The sequence below is a fragment of the Aptenodytes forsteri genome, unplaced genomic scaffold (genome assembly GCF_000699145.1).
Source record: "Aptenodytes forsteri isolate BGI_AS27 unplaced genomic scaffold, ASM69914v1 Scaffold216, whole genome shotgun sequence".
Classification (NCBI taxonomy): Eukaryota; Metazoa; Chordata; class Aves; order Sphenisciformes; family Spheniscidae; genus Aptenodytes; species Aptenodytes forsteri.
The window spans coordinates 2,798,418-2,807,213 of NW_008796114.1; the positions used below are offsets into that span (position 1 = coordinate 2,798,418).

Sequence of the window (8,796 nt, forward strand, 5' to 3'; positions counted from 1 at the left end):
AGGTGGTGGATGCCCCATCCCTGGAAACATTCAAGGTCAGGTTGGACGGGGCTCTGAGCAACCTGATCTAGTTGAAGATGTCCCTGCCCACGGCAGGGGGGTTGGACTAGATGACCTTTAGAGGTCCCTTCCAACCCAAACTATTCTATGATTCTGTGATTCTATGATTTTCTGGGTATTTAGAGTTAGCGTATGGTTCCTAAGAGGCAGACATTTTCTTACTGAATATCATGAAGTGATTCTTTTTAAGACATTACATATGCTAAGTATTTGTCAAAGCAAGTATCGGCTGTTCTCTGCTGTCATACATACTTAAACTACTAGACCCTCCTTATTATTTACGTGTCCTTATTGGTGAACAAATATATTATCCATTATTTTGTCTCCTAATGCTCTGCATAAACCATCTTCACCGCTTTGCTGGTGGCCTATCACTGTGGAATAATTGGTAGGTGCTTTTTGATGAAATTCTCCTGAGGCAGTAATCGTGAACAGTCTGCATATTGTTGTTTACTGTCCTGATTCAAGTAAGTAACGATGTCCTCCCCTTCCCATAATTAAAGAAAGACACTGTATTTCATGCTTTTCTTCTATTGAGGAGTAGGGGGGGAAGGAAGGAGGCGGTTCTTGTAACTGATGAACTGAACTCTGATTCAGGTAATCTCAGTTAAATTTGCAGTTGCTACAAACCTTTTGGCTGTGACTTTAAGCAAATCCCTCGGCTCATCACAGGTCTCTTGGAGAACGAATTTTTTTAGAATGGGGACCGGCTGTTATTTTGTGCCTTGCAAATAGGGCCGAGATCTTGCTGAGCTATCTTGCAGCCTCCTTCGATGAAAAAAAAAGAATAGAAATGGTTCACTGAAACACATAATTTCACCACATCTCAGGTGTCGATGAAGTCTAAGAAATTAGCAGCACGACCCCCACCCCGCGCCATGGATTTGTAAGTGAACTTTCGCACCTCGGGTTATATGTCCTATTGGGTTCCCCTAACATTTTTAGGGCGCAGTAGTTTGCGGATGCTCCCTGCTCCCCGCCCGCACCGCAGTGGATCGTGCCAGCCACACTAATCAGCAGCGGCTCCCGCTCTTAAAGGGGCCGCGGCATCTTTCTCAGTTCCCGGGAACCCGCCAGCAGGAGGGGACTTCTGCCAGAAGAGGGGGCTCTGGGCTGATGGTGTCCTACCTCCAGGGATTCCCCAGCTTGAGGTGGCCTGGTGGGGGCCGCTCCCTGCCACCCCTTATACTGCAGGCTGCTTTAACCCCTTCTGCCCCCTTCAGAGTTTCAGGCTGACAGGAGAAGTTTATGGGGAATAATCCCAGCTGGTTCAGATAAATTAAGAGCGGCTTTATCCCTAATTCTGAAAAAGAGACTTACTCATCCGATTGTCTTTCCACCCATGCTGTATCCCTCCAGGTCTGACCTCCCTTCCTCCCCATCCCGTGTATCTTTCCAGCAGTCCCAGTGCCAGTTTGGAAACTTGTGGGTACCTACATAGCACAAAAACTTTGCATGTGCACCCTGTCCTTCTGTTTGGATTAGGCTGCTATTATTCCTCTTGTTTGAATACCATTTTGTTGCTGCAAACTGTTAAACTTGTTGACCCAACCCAGGCAAGGACCGTATCTTCACCTGTATACTCTTCAGCCTTTCCTCAGTCTAATGACTTGCCTCTCTGCTGTCAAAAAAGTCTGTCCATCCTTCTGTTTTAACATGACCCTGGAAATCCTTTCACTTTTCTGCCTTGATTTCACATGTAATTCATGGACATGAACTGGCCTTGTATATCCATATGTTATTGTTTTTTGAGGGACTGAGCTGACTGAGAGTATAAAGAAAGTTTTTCTTTGTTAAAATTATTAGTGAAAGCCAATTATGGAAGAGAAAGGAACTAAGTCCTTTCTCTTAGGCATGATTATTATATAGATGATACACTACTGTGTGCAAAATGTGGGCTTATTAGAGTGCCTTCCTCTACTAGACCTGTCCTCACATCTCATGTTTTCCATCTGCCTGAGTTATCCTCTTGTTGAGCACCTGAGATATACTTTCAGGGCAAGACTCACCAGATGCTACAAACTCTCTCTGATTTTCAGAGTGCTCTCACATATGCCAAGAAAATATTTATCTGCTGAATTATTAGAAAACTTGGTGACTTCTGGGTGGAAACTGGTGGTGAAGAATTTCAACTTGGTTATGATCTGATACACTGCAGAACTTGAAGCTCTTACATTTCGTACTGAAATAATGAACTTTGAGCTTCTGAACATTTCATGCCACAGGTATTCTAACATGTAGTGAGTAAAATCATAGAATAAGCCAGGACAGTAATGTCTCATTTAGATCCACTACCCTGCACAAAATGGACAAATTCAAAGCTAGAACCAGTTGCTCGACGCCTTGTCCATACATCTTCTGAAGATATCCAGGAATGGAGATTACTCAGCCTCTCTTGGCACTTCTTCCCGGTACTGAACCACCCTCATAGAGGGAACCAATTTTTCCTTACATATAGCTGAAATTTTCCTTGGTGCAATCTGAATGTTACCTCTTGTCCTTCTGCTGTGCACATATGTCAGAACCTAGAAGTCACTTCTGTGGAGGAGCTGCTTCCTCTTCTCTGAATCGTGGCCATTCCAGTCATCTCTGAAATTAGCAATTCCATAATTTCCATCCATATGAATTTTCCCTGTTGACAAATATCCAGAGTTATACTGCCAAAATCTCCCCCAATTGATACAGTACTGACAGTCAGATAAATTAATAAATATTTCTCATATCATTAAGTTCTACTAGCAGGCAACTTTGCTCAAAGCTTGAAAATAAACTGAGTTGTTATCTAGGGGCTCTGCCAGGAGATTGATGATGCAGTTTCATGGGCCAGTTTAAAACACTGTTGCTTGCAAAAGAGAGAGTCCTGCCATATCCCATTTCCATCCCTGGCCACTTACTCCAGTCCCCTTCATTGCACCAGCACTAGCATTCGGGATGTCGCCCAGATCAGCCGGCTGATCCGAGTGGGACCGTCCTCGTGTCAGTGTGGTACGCAGGTGTCTCGAGCTGTTTATGCAACTGTACTGACAGACTCCAAGCTCCGTTTCCTCTTCCTGGCCCTGGGTGACAGTGAGGGTTAGTCTCTCTGTGCCAGTTTATCTGTATGTGGAATAGCGGTAATAATGGGAATCAATAACTTACTGCGAGATCTTCAGATAAAGGTGGCAAGGAAACGTGAAGCGTTAGTACTTATATGGAAGCAATTTCTTCTAGATTCTTTATAGACAAATGTGAAGACCCAGTCAGTTTATAATCTAAGGGTGATTTAAAGGCTTGTAGAAATGGCAGGATGTTACAATTTTATTAATCAGGTTATGAATAATACTAATTTAAAATTGTAAGATACCAGAACTAGGACACAATAGGTCCAGTATGAGTCTAATATTCAGAATAAAATGCATAAATTTATGCTTCTATATCTGTAGGTAGATATACAGATATCGATAGCTGCTGTTTACTGAAAAGCCAAACATGACTGCTTTTCTAATATTTACAATGCCAGTTTTCTTACTTTTATTGAGTTTTACCATACTTTGTTCTTAGCCTACTTGTCTGGAAACAAAAGATTCCAGAAAGTCTGTGTGGGTGTGTCTGTACACCATTATCCCTTAGTAACCTTTGGAATAGTTGATTCTCTTCTACCAAAATTAGGAGATCAACGTCTCAAAGATAATTTATTCATTTGATAATTTTCTCAAAATTATATTTTGATGATTATCTGTTTGATATATCTTTGATAATTATCTCAAAGAGAATTTGTTCTCTCCTCTCAGATAAAAGGTTCCTATAAACTTAATTCAAATGGTCAACCAGGAAAAAAAAATTCCCGTAAATGTCCCAAAAGAGGTAAAGGTTGCAAAGTGAACCTCATCAAAGATTCAGCACAAAAGAAGTGTCTTATAAGTGCCCCAGCAGATTCAGTCAGAGTTCTTAGACCTGGAGCAACTACACAAAACAAATCCATAGGAAATTGGTTGTTGTTCCATCTGTAGAACTTGTTGGTTCCCATGCTCATGTGAAAATAAAAAGGTGCTGACTTTTTATTTTTTTAAAATAAAGCGTTTCCAGCCTGCATAATTGTGGAGAAAAGCTTGACAAAGCTTGATCTGTGAAGTTTTGAAAACAAGAACATAATTAAAAACAATTGTAGATACAAACAATCACAGTGCCCTCTTAAAAATAGTTGCTGGTTTTCAGGAGTCTTACTCACAATTGAGGTTGCGATACCAACAATTTTTTATTAGGCACTTTATTTTTAATCTAATTTCAGGAAATTCTTTATTACTTCTGGTAAAATTCCTACAGATATTTTTTTAAAAATATGGGAAAAGTTAAATAGGGCAGAAAAGCCAATTATGACCTGCTGTTTGAGCATCCTAGTATGCTTTTTTTTTGTCTCTGTGGTGCCTCTGCCATGGCTATGGTCATGGGAAGAATTAACAGGAGAAATTACTGTGATGTTTGAGATGACCTAGTAGGAGGTCCCCCAGCAGACTGATGGGGCACTGATGGTCAGGCTGAGTTACTCCAGTGCAAAATGGAGTTGTTAATTTGGCCTGGGAGTTAAACTTAATTTTGCTCTGAGACAGATCTAAAGCACTCACCCAGTTGTAGGTAGTAGCCCTCTACAGAGGCAAAATGCTTTAAACGCCTTCACCTAGGTCTGCCAGAACTCATTTTACCATTGCCTAAGACTGGTACCGCACAGGAAATTCTTTAATTATCTACAAAAATTGTGATTGAACAATCATTCCAATCCACAAGTCAGTCCCATGACTCATGATTACCAAAAGCATTTGCAGAAAGTACCATGTCATCCTGTCCCCTCAGATTATCCTCTTTCAGTGCCTTTGCTATAGGAGTAAGTCAGTGCTAAGTAAGCATTTTTCAGGTTTTTCCAGTCTGCTAACTTTCCCTTCCTACTCTGATCTGTACACATGAATCCGCATGACCCAGTTCACTGTCACCAAATAACTGTCATTACACTTGAGAGGACTAAAAAAAATGCGCTTTTCTGTGGAAAAAAACCCTCTCATTTTTAAAGGTCATCCCTGCAGGTCTGGGATTAGAAGTGCAGGGAGCAGGATGTGGGTGTACAGAGCTGCCCATGCTCCACCTATGGAGCTGCCGGTCTGGCCCTTTCCCCTAGGACCAAGCTTCTCTGCTTAAGACCCCAGCTGCTGCACAGGCTGGCTCTTCAATCGACAGTGATCTCTATTTTCAAGTATGACAGCACCGACCTGCTCGCTCTCCATTCATCTGCAGGTGGGGGCAGCGGAAGAGAAAGGGAGGGAGGGAGAGGGAGGGAGGACACTGCAACCTACGTGAATAATTGATAGTGCAAGGAAAGGAGAGCAGCTGGGTTCCCTGTCTCCATCCGCTCACCAGCTGGGGATGAGAGATCCTTGCTCAGGTAGGGGACGAACAGCTTAGCTGCTTTTATTCTTGTCTTGCCTGCAATGCCAATTAAATATGTTTTGCATCTAGAAGGAATGGGAGCAAAGACAGCTGGGGGAGGGTTGATCCAGATCTCTGCTGCTTGCGTGGCGTTGTGTAATGGATGGACCTTGGGGCAGTTTCAGCCTCAGCACAGAAAGTGGCTGTATGCTTTTTAAAAGACATTGTGCTATACTGCATTGTGTAGAGAAGCAGTTGGGAGGAGAGAGAGAGAGACAGTGGAGGTGGAGAGAGCGGATGTCTGTGTAGGAAATGAGACAAACTGAAGAGATGGAGGGGCATGAAAGAGGGTCTGTCCAGACTCAAAGGAATCCCACCCTGATTCTGTCAACCTTTGGCATAACGTGATGAGTCCAAGTGGGCAGTGGGAGGTGCTCTCTGTGCACACTCAGTACTATATTTAGAAGCTGCTTGCATAGATCTGTGGAAAGAGCTGATGTGAAAACATGTATGTTTCTATCTGTGGGTGCATCTATGAGTTTGTGATGACTGAGTGTAATATTGTAGTAATACATAAAAAAAGACAGTTTCTGCCCTGAAGAGTTTACTGTTGAAGGATATGCTGCTGTGTTTATGTGGTACTGTGCAGCTTCTGTGGAGCTTCTTACAATGACTCAAATAATTAATAAAATTGCAGACATCAATTTCTGTGTTACAGCTAATACAGACTTTTCCTATGTGAGCAAAATAAAATGCTAATGCAGTTAATGAAAAAAATCTGTTAACAAAAACTGGGAGAATACATAGCAAAAGGTATAGACACCAACTACTGTAATACATATATTAACATACCTACAAGGATACCTGAAAGAACAGAAACTTGTGTGCCAGTCCCTAAAACACACAATAACTGTAAAATGCATAATGATCTATGCAACATAGACAAATATATGGTTTATAATGTGAGACTGTAAGTACACAGAATTAGTCTCATAAGAACACAAGTATCAATAGAAATTGAATCTACTTAGTACAACTAAAGGCTTCTGTTAGGTGATATTGTTGCATCAGCTGTGTAAACAGTAACAATTCTCAGCTTGATTATAAGTTGAGGAACAGTGAGGGGAAAGGGGACCTGTGATTTGCTTACATGTGGAAGTGATTTATTCATATGATTATTGCTAAAGGAGGCTAATTAGAACAGGAAGAAGGGTATTTAATAATTGTTTGCTGGTGGGTCTTAAGGGCTTTGTACACAACTGGAGTTGCACAGGAGGTTAGGTAAAGCTGCGAGACAGTTAAATGAAAGCTGAGCCCAGTGTGGTTTTGTATATGAACAAAGCTGGCTCTTGTCTGTAGTGGCAAGCTGCCGAAGAATGGTAGAAAGACCTGGGCCTCTCTGTATACTTTGCTTTCACCATGGCCAGGCTTGCTATTGCTGCTGATAATGACCCTGGGATGGGGGAGGGCAGTAGTTACTGCTGGCAGCCCTCTCTAGCAGCAGAAAATAATGTCTCTTCCTCCTTCCTGGATGCAGCAGAAGTGGCAAGCTTGGCTCTTTGCCTTGGCCCAGTCACATCTCTGCTCAGAGATTCAGGTGAATGCGTAAGAACTGCTTGTGCAGAGAGCAGCTGCTGTATTCACTGCCCTGGACCCATCTGGAAGGCATTTGGGTTGGAGCGAGAAGGTGGGCTGTATGAGTTAGCCCATACTCCAGCATCAGATCTGCTGGTGAAAAAAAAAGAGGTAGACAAGAGGAAATGGAAACACCTGGCCTCCATGCAAGTCACTAAAACCAGCAAGTGGATCCTTTCTTCATCCATTCAAAGTTGTCAGCTACCTTGATTGATTCCTTATAGTCTCTTTTCCCACCCACAGACCCTTGAAGCCCCCATAATCATTTCTATCCAGGTCTTTCATGAGTAAAATTTATAGGAAGCGTTAGGACAAAATTGCTGTACTCTTATCCCTAAAACTTTGATGTAGCTGCTTGCTTTCTCTATTTTTCTTTTTGCCCATCTATATCAGCTATCTCATATTTCCTGTCTGGTCTCTCTGCATTCTGCTTTCACTCTTCCTTTGCGTCTTTTCCTAGCTCTCTGGCTCCTCTGTCAAATTCTGTCTCTCATTCCGTGTTTCCTGCTGTCCCCTTCATAAGTTAGAACAAATCCAGTGTGAGGCTGATGCTTGGTGTAAGATTGTAGCTGCTGCCTTTATAGGTCTTGATGTAAAGAGGAAACATTACATCATCCTGTGGAATGAAATTGGGAATCACAGGAAAAAAAATGTGTCCAGAAGAGCTCTGTGTTCTTATTTAAACTCAAGTATATGCATACTCTTGCAATGGAAGATTGTGTTCTCATCCTCAGTTTTTATCAGTAATGACAATCTACTGATGAGTGAATACAAATACATGTGGTTAAGTGGTTTCTAACCCCTCAAAGTTTGAGCTTCCCCAGAGAATAGCTTACATGTTAGATCAGTGAGCTAGTTCGTAAGGGGGATGTAGAGCCAAATCTCTGTAGTACTTGATGTACATCAGCTCCAAATACCAAAGGCTAGTGGGTTTGGTATCTTCTTAGTCTTCCCTTGAAGGGAAAGGGAAGTTGTGGAGGGTTGCCTTGATGCTCGCTTTTCCCACTGGATACTGAGAGCTCAGGGAGAGATCTTACTCTACAGCAGAGTTAAATAAGGGACCCCTCTGCTGTCCTTGTCCAATACTGCTTGTCTTACCACCCCTGACAATCCGGAGTACAGCTTCCTCGGCTCGGCTGTCCCAGCAGAGTGCTCCTGCAGGCTGTGCACCATCTTTGGATCCCCCAGAAAGGGGAGATCTAGGGGGAACTGATCTTCCACAGACGGAGGAGGAGCAGAAGTCATCACCCCATCCCCCGTTGCCTCATCTTCCTCCATCTCTCCTCCTTCTCTGCGCCTTTCCGTGTGCCGCTGCCCGCCCCGGCGTGGCTGGGGCCCGGTCCCAGCTGTGAGACGCCCTTTGCTGTCTCTCCTTTGAAGCCCAGCTTGGGAGGAAGAGGAGGGGTGGGGGCGGGAGCCGCGGCTTTGCAGGGAGCCGGGAGGGAGCCTGTGCCCTTCTCCATGGCGAGGCAGGAGGAGAGGAGGCTCCCGAGGAGGGAAGCCGGGAGCTGACTCAGCGGAGCAGGCCGGCATGTTTTCCCGGGGGCACGGCTTCCCTGCCGGAGCCTGCGGAGGGTATGTGCTGGTACCGGTACCGGGCGGCCCCGCCTGGCGCCCTGCCTTTCTCCCAGCAGCCCGAGGACGGGGCAGGGGACCGGCTGGAGGCGCTTGGGGCGAATCGCTGGAGCGGGGCCCGGCCCCGGCGGC

General features: G+C 44.1%; 1 protein-coding gene across 1 annotated transcript in view; it reads left to right on the top strand.

Annotated features, from left to right (window-relative positions):
• Positions 1-5,413: 5,413 nt before the first annotated feature.
• LOC103905470 (rap1 GTPase-activating protein 1) overlaps positions 5,414-8,796 on the top strand; it is a 46,939-nt gene continuing 43,556 nt past the window's right edge. The window contains exon 1 of the mRNA XM_009287149.2: positions 5,414-5,470. The gene's annotated coding sequence lies outside the window, so the exon portion shown is untranslated. The remainder of the gene's footprint in view (positions 5,471-8,796) is intronic.